We start from the raw sequence: 21,080 nt of genomic DNA, 5'->3' as shown, positions 1-21,080 counted from the left end.
AGTCATGCCATTGTTGCGTTTATGGTACCACTAACTCTTAAGTCGAATTAAAACGCTGCCCTCGTCGCCGGGTATACCAATACATAACACGTATAATTTACGTATGCGGAGTACTACCGAGTACGTCGGTCACAGAGGATATGCACCGAATTTATTTTTATTATTGGAAACTGATAACGTATGCCGGCCGAATAGGCCCGAATCACCGGATGTCTGGCCGAGGTGAACTTAGCAATGCCTTTTACGGTGGTATTGTCTCATCGAAATATCGAAAAGGGCAATAGTCGAGGATGATGGATGCAATAGCAATAAAGATGACTTTCTGACGCCATATTAAATTACTTCGTACGACCTCCACGACTTCGTAACCGAAGTCCTCACAGAAACACCCCAAAACGGCGTGACGTATCTGTCAAGTGACGTCAACCCATTGGAGAACATGCTTCACTGCACGCGATGGCTTCGGATCGCCATCTTGAATGAGATTTTCTGACCGAAGTTTAACCGTAGTTCGTACCACTTTGAAGGGCCGTTTTATGTACATATACGTATATGTATATATGTATATATGTATATATATATATGTATTTTTCACATGGCGGCGTACGATGCTAAAACTAGCTGCTTCGAGTCAACTTAAATGAAAATTTGCGAAAAAGGTAAATTTCCTTGTCGTTCGAACCGTCAAAAACATTCAACAGATACGTGAAAACTTACCACGTTTACATCGCTTTAAGCTGTTCGAGGAACAATTTTTTACACTTTTGAGGAGTCGGAATATTACGAAGTTTTCTAAGTGTAACTTCCAATTGAACTGCGGTACCGTACCGGTAAAGTCCAGCTAGAAACAAATTGAAAATACTGCACTTTCGGTGCGATCAAAACGTGAAATTGGAGGTACTTTCGTAGTAGTTGTGTTAGCCCGCACACCAACGGTGTACAGCTTGATATCGTTAGGTAAACCAAAACGTGATTATGTTAATATAATTGCAATGGTTTCCTCACGGCACCTACCAAAAATATCGATAATTTTCCAGCTATTTTAATGTCCAACGGCCGGGCCAAATTACACATAATTTTTGTTCTTGCCCAATCGACCGACGCAGCAATATATCGAGAGCGCCCTCTGTGGACAGTCACATTTTTCATGTTTAACCGGCGAACGAGAAGAAAATTCAAGAAGATCGTATACGACAACGAATGCCCAGACCCGATTATATCATCAGAAATAATCATAAGCCATAAAGACATTATTGGGTCCATAGCATGCCTGGACTACATTTATCACGTACTCTCTGGTATTTAATTGGATGAGTTAATTTCTTACGGGGAACAAGATCCGGCTCGCGGTACGGCCGTCTCGTAAGCTCAGCTTATTCGTCCCATTGCGTATTCCCCGATTGTTCGATATTCATAAATATGCTCTGCGTGTCCGCCTGTATGTTGGGCAGTGCCGTCACGTAATCGCCGCGGTAGACAAGAGCGGTCGATATGATTTAGTTAACGCCGGAAACTGCCGCCGGAAATTTCTCACACGTCCATCGAAAACTGTCCCGTCCATAAATCGAAGCTGTGGGAAACGCGGGAGATCACGAGAAACATGTCTCAACTACTGGGAAACGTATGTCGGGTAATTAAAACTTATCGTCTAATTAATAAGAGGTTGTAAAGCCGGAACGGTCGACAATAAACTCCCAGTTGATGGGCGGCCTTCCCACGTCCCCGGACTTTAGGTCTAGTTTACCGTTGACGGTAATGACAGCCAAATCGGTGGAACTGGTCCGATTAGATTATGACCGATAATTTGGCGTCATTACCTCTACCACCCAGTAGCTCACGATCGAGGGCCCTTTTACGGCGCACAATGCCTCTTCTCTTAACGTAACCACGAGCGACCATCCATTCCGTCATAAGTCTTCTTTTGTTCGGATTTATGACGTCTCCGCGTATGTCGGTCGACGGAGTTCAGATCGGGCCGACGCGACGGCCATAGCCGGTAAAAAATGATGCCGTCCAAAAGGCGACATGCCCACTATCCCACAAGAAACATAATCTCGCTAATCCATCGCCCGTTTGCCTACAATCCTATATATACGGTAATAACTCTATCTTGTTAGAATTTTTTTCCGTGTTGGGGCGCGCCTTCAGGTGAATCCTCTTCAATGCACCAGTGGCGGAGACTTAAGTAATACTCTCTGAAGCGTCTTAAATTCATCTATGGATTACTTCCGTGAGCTGTGACTCATTTGGTGTGAACTTATTTTGTTGTATTTGTTAGGGGTGTAAAGTACCAGCAGGCGATTTTGAGGATCCAGCAACGTCACTCTTGCATCTTCTTACTCAAAATTACCACTAACGACGTAAAGCAGGACGGAGCCGAAAGTCCCCGAAGGTGTAGTTTCCATTATTAGTCAGTCAGTTTTTGACAGCAGACCAAAATCCTTCGCAAAACTCAATTGAGAGTACCAGTCGAAAGCGTACATTGCTTGCTTGCTTGCTCTTCACTTTCAAGGGTCTAAAAATCTGAGAGCACTTAATATTTACCGATATTCGTGAGTCAATGAGAGTTTTCAGTTTAAATATAAATTGTCTCTTCAATGGCAACAGAGCAACTCTCACTTGTATTTACTAATTAACCGAAAGATTGCCGTTTCTCAATGCTTTTCAGCTGCGTTGCCACATTGTCATAGTTTTCCTGTTTGTTCACCTCACGCCGAATTCTTTGTCCAATCCCGCGGAGTATAGACGAAACTTCGAAATAAGCGAAAACGGCAAAAATGTTGACGTCTGATCTACGTTGCGACTAATAAGAAGCGCGCATGAGGACATCTGCCTGAGCACGGTCTTCGTCAAATCGTTGAACTCTTCGATCATCCTGGAATCCTCTCGATGAGCAATTTTCCTCGATCTGACCAAGGGGGAAGCTGATTATTTCGCGGTGGTACCGAGCTCAACTCGTAGTACCGACTCGTGCGTCTTTTCACGGTGAGGGCGAGAGTGCCCTCGAGACATGAGAAAATGGAGATTTAAAATTTTAGTGACGATCAACGCTCGAGATTTCGAGTTCATGGAGACCAATAATGTTGCTGTTAGCATGTGGATTGTTATAAGGGCACGTGCAGAGATAATTTATGACGAGTTGAGCAGTATACGTGGAGAAAAATTAATGAACGTTGACTATCAACAAGAGGGCGGTTGAAGGTTCCCCCAATGACACCACATAGGTGTGGTGGTGCCATATACATATGTCATTCCAACTTTTGTTCGTTGAATTCTACGCGAAGGACTGCAAGATTCACATATTATCGGTATCGGATACATTTTTTCCATTTTATCAACACTCTTAAACGCCAAAGAACTGACAGAGCGAGTAATCACGGTAAGAGAGAAATGGGTCATATACACCATGGAGAGTCTGGCTGCGATCTTGCAAACACTCAGAGCAGTGGGTGGTGGGTGATCTGTAGACAGAAGCGCTAGATATGTCCCTAGAAAGTTGTGACCACCCTTCCCTTTCATCCGGTAGACGATGCAAATCGCCGCGCAGGTGGTGAGCTCACCAAGCACTTAGAGTTTATTGTTGAGGTCCATGAAAACTCCCTCTGGAAGTCTCGCCCTTCTAATGGACGAATTTAAACTTTAATCTAATTACCCTTTGGTGGGTGTGGTGCAGTGAGTCAGGCAGGCAGTCCAAGTGAAAGAAGTAAGAAAGTGAGTTGCCGCTGAAGTGATTTTGTGAGTTCGCAGTGGGATAGTAAAGCGAACTTTCGGAAAATTTCAAGTCGTAATAACACGGATCTCGTTTATTAGGGGCAAACGTCCTGCTCCCACTGCATTATGAACTCTTTTCATCTCAAAGGTGTTACCTGTTGCCCGCACAATTCATCACTGAACCGACCTTATTACCCTATTTCACGTTAAGGGAACGGCGGGCACATTTGTCGATTCCCAAGCGTTTTTCTCTGGGCTTTAACAAAGCAACAGTGCCCCATTATGTTTGTTCAAATGACTCGACAAAGCGCATCCTATGCAGGCATTTTGCAAGTAATGGGTTTTGCGGAAAAACATGGCATAATCAGCCGTTTTCGGGGTCAAATGTCGTGTATGTCAAAAGCTAACAGATTTAGTTAGGCGGACGAAAGCACACTGATTGGAAAATTGATTAGTCAGAGTCGTCAGGGATTTTTAGGTGTAACTGGCAACCCTGCGATGCTCATTTGTTTCGCTGTTGACGTGCCTTCCTAGGTTCGCGTTCGATTTTGAGCGAACGAAAAGGAGGTTGTCAGTTTGCGTTTGCGGTGTTGTCGCGCATTTTCCGGATACATTCCCGTCGATCCAGTTAACCGTCGTATTTACTCCTTGGGAACGTGAGAAAAACGATATGCAATCCGAACGACTTATACGTGCTGTGGACCATACCAGTTTTTTGGGCGGGCCACTTATGAAATCATAACGGTACGGGGTGTCCCAATAAAAAGTGGTAATTTCCGCCCGGCGAAATTGGCGTTCGATTGACAAAGCTGTCACGCACGCATCGTCGATGCGACACGTACGAAAAAGTGGTCCATTTCGGGACGTCTCATCGGGGATTGTACAGTCGGAATGTGTTGGGGCCGGTACTACTCGCAATCGGAATATTATTTATCGCCGGGAGTGTAGGTGAGGCAGACACTTCCACGGCGGTATCGCAGCCGCGACAAATCACTTCTCGGGACAGTTCGCACGACCCATGACCCCTCACAATAACCATTCCCAATTGATGCAATTACCTGGACCCGTGGTACCGCGTCGGGTCGCCCTACGCCGCATTTTCTATATGACGATCATATCTCGATGCCGCAATTCCTGCCCCGGACATGATCTAATAAGTGCTCCCACTCGTTGCAAAAAATGACCTCACGTTACAGGTTTTATGCAGAGGAGACTATACCACGTGTGATTCAGCTCGTTTGATAAATAGGCGTCGGATACCCATGGGAAGATATTCGCAGTATTAAGTACCGGCGTGAAAGTACTCGTCCGTTTTTGGTTGATTGGCAGGGACGCGCGGCGAACCCGAGGAACCGCAGCGATTCTCTAATTCGCCCGCAAATTGATAAACAAAGCGGCGTTAATGGTGAGAACAAGCGGATCTTTAAAACCCCATTAATAACGCTCGAAATTACAATTTTTTCCCGTCCATTTGTTCCTAACGTCATTATTACCACTGACGTTTAAACACAGCAGATCGGTAATTATTGGGCCGCAGGCGGGAAAAATGGAGTGGAACCATTATGGCGGGGCTTTCGCCCGAAAGCGCTCCAAGTAGTTCTCATCTCGTTAATGGTCAAGGCTCTTTACGATTCTGGGGAGCGACCCATCGAAATGACCAACCAAATTACACCCATTAGGTGCCGGCCTAATGTCTTAATCAGACAATTAATAACATTGTCGGAAGAGTACCGTCGTAAGAACTTTCTTTAACACTCTTCGGGGTATTAGTCCTGCGCCTCCGTTCGTGCCCTTTAAATTGTGATTTTCGGACTGTAGCTTGGTCCTCTGGAGATTCGAATTCGTGAGTTTTCAGCATTCAGAAGGGCGCCTGCGACACTAGCTCGCTTAACCTCGCTTTTTGAAGTAGGAAACGTCGAGTTTTGCGCACGCGTGGGAAAACCAATTTTGGGCAAGTGCTCGTTTGTTCTACGATTCCACGCGCATATTTTTTTTCTGGCGATCGCGCATCGTCCCCAATGTGTTCCGCTGTGCGGTTGCAGCAGTGGTTGACGGTGCCGATAGCGGAGGGCAACTAGTGAATTGCCCCTGTCGTGAGGAAAGGACAAAAACTTGAGGTCTCACGCACTCGAATCGTTATCTAAAGCGTTCGTTTCGCGAAAGTTACGACCATTAGGGCCTGTTAAACTGCGACTAGTTGTCGATGCTATCGGACATCGGGAATCTCGAATCGTGCGCTCGCAATGGCTCTTAACACCTTGCACAATCTATATAGCGAAACCGTGCTTTTTTTCCTATAACTCTCCAACCGAAAACCCTCGGTAAATGATTCATCTCCCGGAGTAGAGCACACTGGCAAAGAACGACGCCAACGATTTATGGGCTATTGTTCCTCCTGCCCCCGCGTCATAATAAAATTAGACTAATTTCAGAGCTCGCGTTCTGGTTAAAGACAGAGCGTGGGTGGGAAGTTGAAAGGTGTAGTTCGAAGTGAAGAAATCTTCGTTAAAATTAAGCGAAGACGAGGAGGAATTCGTGCATGCGTTGGGTGGATCGACGAGCGATAGGGTGCGGCAGGTGGCTCGGGGTCGCGGGCACCCTCGGGAGGTCGCCACCTTCGCACGCCGCTCCCCTCTAAATCGCGATCTTCGCGGACGGAAATTGGGAGTTCCAAAAAATGGAACGACCTTCCGATAGACAGCACGAAGGGCGAGCAATGCGGCCCAACAATCGAACAAAAGTCCGCGACTTGCCATTGTCAAAACGCGCCCCATATCGAGAGAACAATAGGAAGTGGCAGTGGCACCGCTCCAGCGACCCCTTCAAACTGACAGTTTGACAATAGCCATGAAAGATCCGTGAGTCTAAACGTGACACTGACAGTGACACCGATGTCAGCCTTTACCTCGGCATCATCAAGATGCACGTTTTATGATAATACAGTTTTTTGTTTAATAAATATTTCTAGCGGCGATTGGAGGGCGCGAAGCTCCAACCAGGGCAACGTATGGCTTTGAAACTTTGGAATTCTGACAACTTGACGAAATAGCTCCGGTGTACAGCTAAAATCTCGAAACAAGAGGACAGTGCCCTATCGTCATTTTTCCTAAGTTATTGTTGTTGAACAAAAACGTGAATAATGCTCGAAACACGTCGAGAAACAAATGGCGCCAGCCTCCGTGGGGATGTAGGCAATGCAGGGTTAACGCAAACACACATTTGGCCTTGTTTCAGCGAGTTCTTCAATGCCATTTACACGCGATCTATGGATCTATAATCATTGCGCCATCAAGACAAATCCCATTCAAACGAATAATTTAACGCAATCCGGATGGATGTGTGCGGTGAGTCACCAATACCTACCTCCCTCGCCATCATGCAATAACGAAACGAAATCATTTCTCAAGCCTTCATCATCATCATCATATTGTTTCAATTTTTTTCAATTAAACCGAGTTGCAAATTTAATGGAGGAAGATGCAGGTTGGTAGATTAGAGGCGGCCGCGCAACAACCACGATCAGACCGCGCTGAGCGGCGTTTCATGGTCAGCTTGCAAAAGAAGAATATCATAACAATGAGTAATTGACGAGTTGTAGGTGGTAATTGATGCAGTTCGCGTTGTATTTTTAGTGGTGATCGTTGGCCCAGAAAGAACGACAGATGCTGGACAAATGGGCCTTATTAACGCGATCGGTCGAAATTTCTAATTTTCGTCAAGATGCGACGTGAAATTTCCTAATCTGAAACGAAGATAATACCAAGACGAAATTCCAGAAGCTTCCGGGCTTCAAAACACGTTATTCCACTATGGCCTCGTTGATAAATCAATAGAAATTTCTCTCGATATCGCAAATTTTGTTTTAACCACTCAACAAAGAACGGTTTTCTAAACACCTTTTGTGCTCCATTTTAAAAGACGATGACTGACCGTTTTTCTGGACTTGACTGATTCACAATGGGCATAATGACTTTCGTGCGCCTCTATTAACAACGCTGCACAATGAGTCGCGTTTTGGTACGAAATAAAAAATCGACCGGATCGAGATCGGACGATCTAGGGGGCCGTTTTTGAAATTTAAATGTCCGCGCCGATGGGTGATTATCGATTCTCGATGCTTCAATTTGATGCCGGGCCCAACCTCTATTTGCATTATTTTTTGGTGGTATTTTAATCTGCGTGTCCGTAATTGTCACGTTTCGAACCCGATCGCGGCGAATTGCGAGTGGTACGTGCCGCTTGTCAAGGGTCGCCGAATTAACCACGGGGAGCAAAGGTTGAACGCGGCACCATTAAGGGAGGACGTGTCCGTAGACGCCACGGATGACCTTTACCACCTGCGCGTACGCATGCAGTGATAATGTCACCGGTTGCGTCACCAAACGTGACATTGAGAGAACGCGGCTTTTGTTCTCCACTTTTCAACCTGGTTCCAGCCATTGTCTTTGGGGGGCCCCGCGTATATGATGTGAGGCAACCTGTCTCGTAATTTAATTGTCTTAATATAAACTGTCGACGCTAGGCTTCACATATTGCCAGGTTTTTTCCCGCGAAAGGTAAAGGTGGCATTTTAAAGATCGAGAGTGATGTCGTATGTAAGACACTGACAAGACAATTGGGTCATTCGTGTTGAATGCTGACGTGGGTGTTCGTAGTCAGTGTAACACTGCGTTCGTTAATAAAAAAACTTGAATGTCAACGCGACCCAACACGTACGAAAACTCTTTGCGTTCCCGACATCCAGAGAACGTTTGCACAATGTGGCAACGTGGCCACGTTTTGATTTCAAAGGGAAATATATGTTTGCCAACACGCGTAATTGTACGAATGTCGTTCGGAAATTTCGAAAAACAGATAAGACTCTCTTCGGAATTTTTTCGAGACCAAAAAAACGGTCTACGCCTGTGGCCTTTCGCGTGAATGTTTTTTGCACTTTTCTTGACAATTAAATAATCAATCAAAAAAGACTCTCCAGGAACTTTTCGGTGTTACATTAAATTGCCTACGCCTATGGCCTTTCATGTGAATAACTCTTCTTTACTAAGAAATCTGTCGAAACAAAGGCATGGAGCAGAGGCGGACCGCAGCCTCGTAATTAGAAGTTATTATGCCCGATGTTACGTACAACAGTTACGGAAATTTCTGAGAGTTTCAATTTTACGGTAGACACCCGCTGCCAATGACTAAATAACGATTATTTGAACCAAAATTAGGACTGGCACAGTGACGCCGGTGTACCCGTCTTAGGAAAGTTCTCCAAACGTTTCAAAGAACAGCGAAAAAGCCCAACTTCAGTTAATTTTTCACTTTCGAAATGACAGCAGGCGTGAAAATGGGCTCTTCACGCCCTCCCGAAAACGCATTTGATACAGAAAACGGAAGCACACCAGGATGAACTTCGTCAATCGGTTGTGACGTCATATTTGTCTAACCACGACCTGATTTGGTGACGTAACTCAGGTTTGTGTCAACCACGTTGCCAGAAGTGAATGATGAAGGTTCACGTGCGTAGCTCGCGAAGGATGTAAAAATTACACGGGTCATCAGAAGGGCCATGAGGTGCCACTGCTAACTCCTCTGCGGTGAGAGCTGAGAGATCGGTCAAATCAGAGAAAATGCATCGAACTCGAGGCTTGATTTATATTCGAAAACAATGTTCTCGACTTTTTCTTGTTTTCTCGATGCTGGGGAAAATGCTCAAATTTACGTTTCGTCATAGATCGAAAACTGAAAATTTCCCTAAGAAGATACCTCGCCCGAGAAATTTGCACTTTTTTGGGCTCTTGACGTGCAGTTGTTCGCGTTCACATTTGCGGCAAAATTCCGTTTGCATTTGTAAAAAGCTGCAGTGACGGTCCCTTTTAAATCAAAACGCCGGAAAATGTTGTGATAAATCGCCGAAAATCCCTTATTGGACGCTTTCGAAATATGCCAAAATGCGTCTGGATCCATATTAAAAAAACAAAAAAAAAACGTTTGAACATCTTTGGTTTCCTATTAAAAAAACGAAAATGATATTTTGACATTCTCAAGATTTTTCCCAACGTCTCGGAAAATGAGATAAAATCGGCAACGCCGTTTCGGGACATTAACTGATCCACGAGGTTGGCGCATTTCCTCGAATCTGACCGGCCTCGCAGCTCGCACCGTTTAGGAGATGGCAATGGTGTCCCGCGACACTCGGGACACCCTGTCTACTTCGCTGAGGGCGGATCGTGGCGCGTTGACTGTGGCGGGGCATCATCTTCGACGGCCACTTCGAATAGTTGTCCTTCCGACGACGTTTCCGTAGGCGAGCGACGGCAGGACGGTGTCCGCTGGTCCCTGCGACATTCGATTTTGGAAAATTTGCGATTCCTCGAGATATCCAATTCGGACCAGCGAACGCTCAACGAAGAGCACTTCAGATTGTCTCGTCGCTTTCGCTGCTGCTTTGAATCTCACATGCCGCCCCTGTTTTATTCTTGCCTATCAGCAGAGAGAACCCGTACACGGGTACGCGAAACCTATAATAAGGACGTCAAAAGCACGCGTCTGTTCTCTGTTATAATTTGGCCATGCCCGAGGTCCGTTACCAAATATCGTATAATAAATAGGGAGCCGTCAATCATCGGGATCAATTTCCCCGTGTGGCAGGCCGCAGGAATTTCTCTCTTTCTCTGCCCGTTCGCGAGATAATTACCGCTTGTCTCGGCGGTCGAAAACCGATTTGTCACCCATCAAAATTCGATGCAAATGATCGTCGTCGACCGTGTCCACAAAGGTGTCGCGTAATGTTACCGAACGCTACCGCGTATTCAAACCCACGGGAATTCTTCAGGAGGCGTATATTGTACCATTGTTCGGGGCTCCGCATGTGAAAACGCAGCCGTTGACTTTAATTGTAACATTTTTTCTAGAATAATTCAGATCGAAATACACTCGGGGACTGAAGCTTACGATCGGCACTCGACGTTGCTAGATGAGGAACATTGTCTTCGCCAGTGTAACTCACTCTCTCGATCCCCGAGATCGACGGACATTAATATGTATTACTTCTGAGCTGATCCAAATGTTTATTAATGGAGCATTGTGCGAGTCGCTTCCCGGAATGGTATTTAAATGCCTCGCTTCAACCCTGGACCTAATGCAGGCGACCGATGTAATAAACCTCCTAATTAGGCGAAAATATTAAATGTAAATGATCAAGAATTAATTTACGGTTTTCGTGTCCAAATTGCATCATTAAAGCTCTTCTTTTCTTCTAATAGTGCTTTCGTTGCCTCGGCTTTGTCCCCCATTCACGCGGTAATTGCGTGGCGGCAGGACCGGACTGAGGTGACAAGGCGGAAAATAAATCAAAGCGGCCGCATATTTCACACGGTTTGTGAACGTTTTTATCTACTCCGCGGATCTGCGAGTTAATAAGGGTCCGATTAGCCCCGATACGGATCGATCTTCAATAATATCCGCGATAGCCATCGCTCCGGCCAGATTTAGTGCTCGCGGATTTTCCCCTATCCGGTTACTTGGAGGCGCTATCGACGGGTGTCGCGTTTCTTTCGCCACTTCTTGGAGGTTCCACGCCAGAGGCGCGAAGAGATCAACCGGTGACGTTCTAGGAAGGAGCTTCGCAGCACCAGCGACAAGGGCCATATATACGCGTCCTTCGTGGAAACGATCGTGTGGACGTACGCGAAAAAACTTTGAAATAAGGTTCGAGATACGGGGAAGGAATCCTGGCAGGAGCGTCGTGTGCGGGTCGTCGAAATCAAAGCGCATATCGAGTTGTCAGGTGGACGGCTCACGTGCCACGTCCTGTGTGAGAGAAGGCGTCGAGATTGTCGCGATCGAATTGAAAATGGACAAATTCCAGCCGTGAGCGGTGGAAGCTCCAACGGTGCGAGTTGCCCCGTCACATCCACGATCCAGACGATGTGGACGAGCCCGATTCGTGATTTCTCTGAGAAACTCTTCGGCTCCAATCTTCTGCATTCACCGCCCCACCAGCAGTCCGATTATTCACAAGAACGTACGATCTACGCCGTCGGACGTCGTCTGCGACGCATTATGTTTTGTCGGTTGACGGATGCATGAGATGAATTAACACGTTTCGCCGCCATCAGTGGCGTGCCGACCGTTCGTTTTGTTAATATCTGTTGTTTATCTAAGACGTTTTCTTGTTCTTCCAGATTGCGCGGACAAGGGGGCGAAGCAGTCAAGGGAGGGAGTCTCACGACGCCCGTCCAGCGACGCAGCCCCTCCGTTACTAAGTGGCGACCAGCAACGTCGCCACGTTCGAAAGCCGGACGATGGTGACGCTCGCGGCGAAGAACGCCGCAAACTTGAACCATTTGCCGAGGGAGGTTAAAAACTTCGATTCGACGAGGGGTGACGTTGCCAGGGATCGCCGCCTCGCCCAGCGGGCCCCACGCGACAGCGGCGCCTTCGCCAACGGCTAGCGACGCTCGTCTTCGCCACTTTGTCAGGAAACGAGGTTTCCACGGGGGGAAATTGGGGGCCATTAAGGATGACCTTTATGCCTAGGATCTAGAGGTGGAATCGAACACTTTAAAAACATGACTGGTGGTAAAAAGTTGAGGAGAATACACTGCAGGAATGCTGATTGTTGCGTCGTATGTAAATGCACGTAGAAAGGTTGAATTAATTCTTAACTAATCACCGTAAATGGTCCATTATGTGCCATCATCAAGCACATAATTATTGAGGTTTTAGGAAGATCTCTTGGCAATTTCGACAGAACCTAATTAACGTCAAGGCAATGCCCATCAAGTTTCTTAAGATCTAAAGCACAATATTTCAAGGGAACTTCGCTAATCGGCCGTTTGTTCGGATCAATCCAGATTGCTCGCAAATTGCCGAGTTTAGACGTGCAACAATGCGTTGCCTATATTACTTACCTTTTGAAAACCCGTGTATTCCGAAACCACTTTGTATGTCGGTGTAACAAAACGTTTGCGGAGATAGATCATCCTTACGTCATGGCAAATAAATAAAATTTTGCACATAATATTCATTAATAAGACCTACATATTAGAATGCAAACTAATTGTGGAGAATCTTCAAGGTTGTTGAAATCATCATCGTCCGACTATACTAAGAATAGCACCGCTCGGTTAATAAATAATCGTGTTTGGTTAATGGGAGAAAAAACTGTAGCAGGATGTTTTAAGATCGATTCTTTGTGTGTTTAGTCCTTATGTAACGTGTCGTTTATTAAGCAATTAGTGCGGCGATGAAATGGTATATCTGCGGTTAAGCCCCGTTCGCATCCTGGTTCGATTCCGTAATTGTGGAATATATATAAAAGCGGATTTTTGCTCTTGTATGCATGATATACGAGCAGCGGTTGGTAAGGTCAAGATTTCGCTAAAACGGAATTAATTCAGCCTCGTCGTGTTTTCTCATTTTTCCCGATACCGATCGCCGATTTAAGGCCCCGAATACAAAACGCGCGTTTCGTAACCAGATCTATGTTACACGATGGTCAACTTTATGGGGCGTGATTGCGCCACGCCGAATATCTACATATTCAGCGCACACTTCTGCCATTTTTCCTCCTTTGTTGGTATCGTTATTAAATACGTATTACCGCACGGCCGCGGCCTTGCCTGAGAACGAGAAAAAGCGAATCCTCGCTTAAAAGGAATATTAATTTTCTTTGAAAAGTAAAAGGATGCTCCTTGAGTAATTAATCTATTAATACGCGTTGTGTATGCGCGTGTAAACCCATACGACCACCGAAAGAATGCCATCATCATTCAAAGTACGGCCTTAATCCGACGAGAGACATCGATCTGATTATTCAAATGCGTGGAGGCGCGATGTAATGTTAACACCGGACAAAATACATACAATAATCCGTGGGCGGGGCTTTAGATAAGCGTGTATTGTCCAAATATCGGGTATTATCATTACCTGAATTAGAATAGATTAGAAGTGGCAGTCGACGATGCAAAGGCGATTACGGGCTTATCTGATCGACTACCGAAACCTCACTTTGTAATCCTTTCGGCCCGACTCGGACGATGAGAACCAAACGGTCTTAAAGCGGCCCGATAAATTTACGTGGAAATCCGTTTTCGGGGGGTCTCGCTTCGGCAAAACGTGTCGGCCCGCTCGCAAATCAGACTTAGGACCGTCCGACTGTTGGCCGATCATCGGATGGGTTTCCTCGTTCGGAGCGTAACGGCGGGTGCGAACGGTCCGGTCCACCGAGGCTTTCGGAAGAGAAGCCACCTCGGACACGTCCAACACTGCCGCCGAAGTGTCCGACATGGTCGAGGCAACGAACCCGACCTGGGGTCGGGCGACTTTTTTCGAAAAATTTTTGAAAATTCTGGCGGACGCGATCGAACTAGATGCGCTCGCCGCGGTCGACAAAAGGACGGAAATCGCTTGAATGTGAAGCGGCTATGGGAAACTTCACGTATTTGTTATGGTCAGCAGCACATGCAAAGGACATTTTTCTAGATTTAGGACGTGCCTAACCTTGACTTGTTTCCTTGCGCGGTTTTATTGTGTCGAATGAGAAAAATCACCGGCGCGTGAGACCACTTAAACGCTCGTTAGCCGTATAGCGTGTTTCCATTTTTTCCTGTTTATTCACAATTAGCTCCGAAGCACACACACACACACACACACACTCGAAAGGCACCTGGACCTCGTTAGAAATTCTCTCTTTCTTCGAGTCCTTCGGCCCATTATTATCGAGAGCATCAAACGTCAAAAGCCATCGAAGTTCTTCGTCGACCAGTTCTCACACCCACCGGTCGCGCGAAACAATGGCAGCGCCTCGAAGGAGGGCGATATTTCACCGTTCCGGTGACTTTTATGTTACAGATTCGGATTTTTGAGAAAGATCGCTGCCCTCGATAGCCGATAATTTGTAGAAATCATCGTCGTGACTTACGGCACAGATAAAATCGGACAGGTGGGCCCCAAAAGCCCCGCTCTTCGACACACCTCGTATATATAATATTTATGCCCATTACGCCGCATGGTAGTCTATGGGTTAGGTACAATACGTTGCAAAGACACTCATCTCATCTCGAGTGTACCGTTAGCGTCTATTTGCATTTTGTTTGTTTTGTTCCTCAAGTATCAGGTAACTCCGGAGACCATTTATTCAATATCGCGATGACGTTGACATATTGTACCACTTTGGTTCGTATGAACTCGTGTTTTTGTCAATTATTTTCCCACATTTTATTCCCCGGAAGGGTGCCCGAAGGGCCAAAGTGGCTCTTAATAGTGACACTAACTAATGACGGAGAATGCAAATAATAGTATCGATTTTGCCCCGATGGGATAATGAGGTTCGAAAATTCCCGGTTAATAAACTTGTCAGCCATCTGTTTTTAGACAAAGTTTGAACCAGTTAACGGGCCGATGATTAATCGTAGCAACGCCCGAATAGAAAAAGCTCAGATTTGGAGCAGCCAACAACTGTTTGATTGATTGCCGAGGAGGCAGAAGAAGAGATCCGAGAAGAAAGGAATTTTTTCCAATCGACGTTCGAAAACCGACGAGGTGTTACCTACTAAAACGGTCTTTGACGTGGTCGCTATTGGGCAATTGTGCCTGGTAACGCGCGGAGCCTCAGAGAAGCCGCAAAAGAAAATACTCTTTTGCCTATCGACGTTTCGTGGAGTAATTGGAACGATCGAACGGGGCGTACCGCGAGGGAGAGACGATGAGCCCGAGAATTCTCGAAACTCGCATGCGCGGCCACCATATTGGAAGATCGTCATTCGTTGTGTCAAGTTTCGTCGCCGTTGACGTTTCGCCGGACCCGAGGAAGCTCCAAAACTCGAGGAAACTGACCCTTTAGAGGACGGCGAAGACGTTCGCCGCCAGAGGACGCGCAAATTTGACGATTCGCCGAGGAGAGGTGTTTCCTACGTGGAACCCGGGAAGGCTCATCAGCATTACGCTTAAAGTGAAATTTCTACGTTGAATAATTGAAGTCAGATGCGCTTAAATGAAGACTGTGAGAAGTCCACATAACTGAGATCGCTTTAAGGTTTGAAAGTTGCCGTGTTTGCGGAAAACGGCATACGCCACGGGTATAATGTTTTCCCCTCGGGTCCGTTATTGTTAACTTTGTTGTCGCTTGCAACGACCGTTATCGCGCGGTAAAAATCTTTTCCGTCAACTCCGTACTGACGCGGCACGTGAAACTATCCATTAATGAATGGAACCATCGAGGAAACTGAGATTGACCTTTGCAGGAATTTGCAAGCTTAAGTGTTCGGTGAAATCCGAGTTAATCTGATTAATTTTCTAAAATCTCCGAGCGACTCTTTATCATTGGTGCACGAGCATCGTTCAAGTTTCGTTACCGAAACGCGAACTGGCCGCAGTTACGCCACGAGTGCCGAACTACACTCGTTGGACGAGCGACTTCGGAGTGCAACGAGATCGTTAAAAGGATTTTTTAGAAAAGCCGCCCCTGAGAATCGTTAAAAACTCAACCGTGAAGCGGCAAAAACCAACATTATTAACCTTTTTTGCCCGTAGAAGCACGCTTCTTGAACATTTGTCAACAATTAACTTGCTGACAATGGCTCGCCTTATTATTAACAACAAATCGAGAAATTTTTAATTGCGGAATGGAATTCTTGCCGTGACAAGGTCGTCGAATATCGTTGGCGTACGTACTGTATGTCTGTCAAAACTGTTAATTGGGTTTTGATTATTCGTTGCTTTTTTCTCGAATCTGACGTACAAAAGTCGCATCCTTGGCAGCGCCTGATCGACGTCGATAACCATTATTAACTATCTCAACATTCAATAAACAATTTTCCCCTTTTGAATAGGAACGATGATATCTGCCAGGTAGTAGATTACACTTGTACCTCGTGCACGAACCAATTAAGCGGCTCGCAATATGGAATCGTGCAAAAAATCGCTAATTGAAAGGTTACAGATGTTTATCGGAGCCCCCACAATAAACAATACCTTCACGACCGTTTGCGTTTACACCGAGGCCCAAACTAGCGGCCCGTTTACCTTTCGGACGGGAAAAATCGCGCCGCACCAGGTCCGGAGGACGCGGAGGCCCGCGTGGTTCGCGATCGACCTTTCGAGCCGTCTTCGAGGGCTCTTCGAGGACCGAAAGTCGCAGCCCTGCGCCTCTCCACACGCTGTATCTAACCTTCGGTCCGATAAAGAATCATCCGTTTTTCTATGGTACAACAAAAGTAATCTGATTCTTCGAGCAGCCTTGTGCCATATTCGTAACACAAACATCATTTACATATTCATTCCGTAAGACTCGTTCGCGCACACATACCAGACCCAGCCCTCGCACGTCAACAGTTCCCATTGTCTCCCTAGGGATTGAAATGGAGCAATTATTGTTATGGTTTCGTTGCGTGCAAAGAGCGTTGTTTCTCTTGTTCGGCCCGGGACATAATTAACTCACTTTTGACACCTCGCACAATAAGACCCAACATAAACACGTACCCCAGTTTTAGATGGATAGGGCTACGGCATGAATATGTTATGAGCAATGCAACAGGACCGTATCCGTCCCGCTCGATTCTATGGGAAACCGGGGGTCTGGGGCTTCGCGGTAGTCCAGTCCTGCGCGCCTCGGGGCAACCCTTCTTTAAAGGTGCGAAATGAGACGTCTTCATGCCTCATGGACTGGGGTAGAAGTAAGACACAAAGAGGATTAACCGTAAAAGTCAGTGAAGGGTCCGTTTTTTTTTCTTTTTTTGTTGTTTGCCCTTTGCGGGAATTTCATTTACTCTTCGATTTTTAGTTCTCCTCTTTGCGAATTCCATAGACTAATTACTGCCCACGCCAATGGATTTTTTCTCCCGGCCAACAATGCGAGCAACATTTATAATAATCACGGCCTCCATTCTTCACCGGTGATGCATCTAGACCGAGTCGTTTATTAACGGTAGCTTATCTTCTTTGAAGATATTTATCGCCAGTTATATTGACTCGTTAGTGTTGTATTGTACAATTAGGAAGGACATTAGCGCGGTCGTTGCTTCAAAAAGGCCTGTTGTGGTCGCTGGAATGAGCCAAATGTGCCACGGCCTCGAAATAAAATTTGAAAAATCGACGGCAACTCCGTTCTCTAGAACAAGAATCGACAAAGTTCGGCTTGAGGACCGACTTCCGCCGAAAAGAGGAAAATGGTCACGCCGAAAGCAGCGGCGTGCGGGGGTCGAGTTCGGCGACGCGAACGTCCTTAAATTTCATTTTATTAATTTGGCAGTTGAAGGGGGGCCGCCGTGACGCGAAACAGAGCGAATTCACTGCGACTCCGTGAATTGTCTCTCTGTTGAAACAGACCTCGTGCATTTATCACGTTACACGTCTAACATGGCAGACGGCAGTTAACTGTGAAACATCGCCCTTCTGAAAATACTGAGAAACATCAACCTTGTGAAAATACTGTGAAACATTATCCTTGTGAAAATACTATGAAACATCACCCTTGTGAAAACATTATGAAACATCACCCTTACGAAAATACCATGAAACATGACCCTTGGAAAAATACTATGAAACATCACCCTTGCGAAAATACTATGAAACATCACCCTTGCGAAAATACTATGAAACATCACCCTTGCGAAAATACTATGAAACATGACCCTTGGAAAAATACCATGAAACACCACCCTTGCGAAAATACTATGAAACATCACCCTTGGGAAAATACTATGAAACATCACCCTTGCGAAAATACTATGAAACATCACCCTTGTGAAAATACTATGAAACATCACCCTTGTGAAAATACTATGAAACATCACCCTTGCGAAAATGCTGTGATACCTCACGGTGTCAAACGATTTTTTTGCCTTATTCGTGCTAGTTAACTCGGCCATCTTTACCCGTCTCGTGTGGATGCTACCGAGGACGGTGGTGTCTGCGATGGGTATGCACGTGACGCAACAAGGTATGTGAGCAATGAAGTATCTCACAGAGCAATCTCACAAGAGACGACATTTCCTCTCCGCGCGTTTCGACCGCCAGGTAGCACGCAATATCACTTTTAGGTGAGGACATCCGATAAAAGGATATCGGTAAAAATCGATAGGACATCATCGGTGATTTTCTTATAGACTTGTCGTCTTGTAAAGAGATTCTGACAAATTCCAATTAACTCCTCAGCGTTGCTGAAGGGTTCAGGGTATGTCCGACCTTTGGCGAAACAAAACGCGTCTGCATTCTTGACGAGGCCCGATGTGTGAATCTTCGACCCAGAGACGTCCGCTCGTTAAATAGGATGATATGCAACGAACCAACCTCGATGATTAATCGTGCTGCGGTCGACTTTACAGATAGGTCCTAATGGTGCGTCTTTTTATTCCCGGGTAGGAAATTTCGACTTCTTTGACTGGCGAAATGAATCAACGACACTCCGAAACCGTCCTGAATGGGATCGCTAAAGATTATTAATGACCCCGGGGAGCGCATTAGCTCTCAGACGTCCCAGAAACCCATTCTGGGTTTTTTTCGTTGCACATGGTAGTTGTGAAAGGCCACCACGGGATTATTTAATAAAGTCCTTAAAGCGAGTAAATAATGCGGCAGTCGCGATTTGACAAGTGGCGCGATTTGTCGCGCGAATAATGCGACAATATTTATGCGGGAGATTAGCGCGGGACCGCCGCCTATTTGTCGCACGCCATGCGTGGCTTTCTTTCGTACCACGGGATACGAATGGCTCGAATTATGCCTGAATTATATCTTCAATTAGAGGTGGCTTTATTAATGGCGAGGCTACGAGCTGCCTCAACAGTCGAGGCCCCTTAGATCATTTTTACCGCCCATTTACGCGCCTGACGGATTAGCCGGAGAACCCCTTCGGATACGGCGAAAGCTCTCGGAACGGCTCAATTTCGCATTGTTGCGAGCTCGAATATCTACCGAAAATTGGGGGCGAAAAAGTAGCGAACGTACATGCGGCGGCCCTAACGGGGCGAGCCTTATACGCGCGCGAGCGCGTAAGCTTAGGCGCTGCGCTGCAGCTCCCCGAACGCGCCCAATTTGATGCTCTACGAGGGGGGGCCTATTTTCCCCGTGTGAAATTCCGCGTTTTTGCAGGTTTTCAGCCATGTTTCCCCCCGAATCTAAAAACCATTAGATAAATGAATCGAGGAGAATTGCACCGATGTGCGCCGAGCGTGACAGACGGAACAATGAAGCCGCTTCCCGGGTAACGTAAGCGGCGCATCCGAACCGTCCATGCTTCAGCCTTGATCCGTTTCCTTTCGAGATCGGCATCTCCACGGGCCGCTTATGCAATTCCGGATTTTTCAGCGGTTTTTTATAGCGTGAAGATTCATCCTTCGTTACAATTGTTTTTTTCGGACTCGCGGGTGCAATTTCCGTTCGCGCGGGTTGCGTCATGCACCCACGAGGCGATGCGTTTTTCGATTCGAATTTGTTGTTCGCACGAGAAGCGTCTCGGTGACGTTTTCGGTTTAAAGGGAATTCCGATAATGCCACTCGGTGCTCTTTGCGTCAAACTGAATGTCAAAATTGCTTGCTCTCTCGCGTTCGCATTTTGTCCCACAGGTGTCGCGCCGCGGCTCTTCCCCATTTCAACGAACGGATTTCGTCACGTACACTCTCGTTCGCATTTGAACAACTCCCGGAAACCAAAGAAAGCTACTGAACTCGACAATGTCAAAAAAATAAACTGGGCCTTTCATTGTGCTCAGTTAATAGCGCCCGGTTGTCCCCTTCGCTGATCTACGGCCCTATGAATATCCATAATGGGTGTAACATACGGGGTCGGTCGCGAAACATACCCCCGAACAATCAAAATATACCTTCAGCTTGTTTTGGGTGACTGCGGCGCGCATCGCTGATCACTTTCAATGAGATTTATCGTCTGTTAGCGATTCGGTTTCCGTGGGGATGACACCTCGATGCCTCCAGGGGCGCGCCCCTGTTTCGTCTCCCATTATCCGGGTGGGGAGCTCGGCGCGGGACGCCGCTGCGCCCGGCCGAAAACGTTGGATCTAGTTCTGTGGCATGTCGAAAGCACAATCAGAAAGTGAGTGTTGTTTTCTTAATAGCAAAAAGGGCCCCAAATGTCAATGGGCTCCTTTAATATTTGGGTATTTGGATTTATGGCCCATTGTGCGTGTATTGCCCGAATATTTATCGGCTCTCGGCGTGGAAATCGGCGAATGGAACGCAGGACATCTGTTTATCTGTTCGCATTGTTGCCCGTTTCGGCACGGTTCATCATTCTCTATTCTCGAGTCTATCTCCGATGGCGATAAAAATTCAGGGAGCATCGCGGAATGTTGTCCAGTTTTAAATTATCGACGAGGGGCCGAGGATGCCACGCATGTCTTGTCCTAAAGAGCGACAAGAAGTTT

The 21,080-nt window shown here is 46.4% G+C and overlaps 1 protein-coding gene and 1 long non-coding RNA gene across 2 annotated transcripts in view; one reads left to right on the top strand and one right to left on the bottom strand.

Moving 5' to 3' along the window:
- LOC136349208 (uncharacterized) overlaps positions 1–13,165 on the top strand; it is a 53,950-nt gene extending 40,785 nt beyond the window's left edge. The window contains exon 3 of the long non-coding RNA XR_010733776.1: positions 11,883–13,165. This is a non-coding gene — a long non-coding RNA (uncharacterized lncRNA). The remainder of the gene's footprint in view (positions 1–11,882) is intronic.
- LOC136349207 (3-hydroxyacyl-CoA dehydrogenase type-2-like) overlaps positions 1–21,080 on the bottom strand; it is a 61,133-nt gene that overhangs the window by 38,706 nt on the left and 1,347 nt on the right. The window lies entirely within an intron of this gene.

The sequence above is a fragment of the Euwallacea fornicatus genome, chromosome 37, assembly GCF_040115645.1.
Source record: "Euwallacea fornicatus isolate EFF26 chromosome 37, ASM4011564v1, whole genome shotgun sequence".
In the NCBI taxonomy this organism is placed as follows: domain Eukaryota; kingdom Metazoa; phylum Arthropoda; class Insecta; order Coleoptera; family Curculionidae; genus Euwallacea; species Euwallacea fornicatus.
The sequence above is the reverse complement of the archived record's forward strand: the minus strand, read 5'-3'. Positions and strand labels throughout refer to the sequence as shown.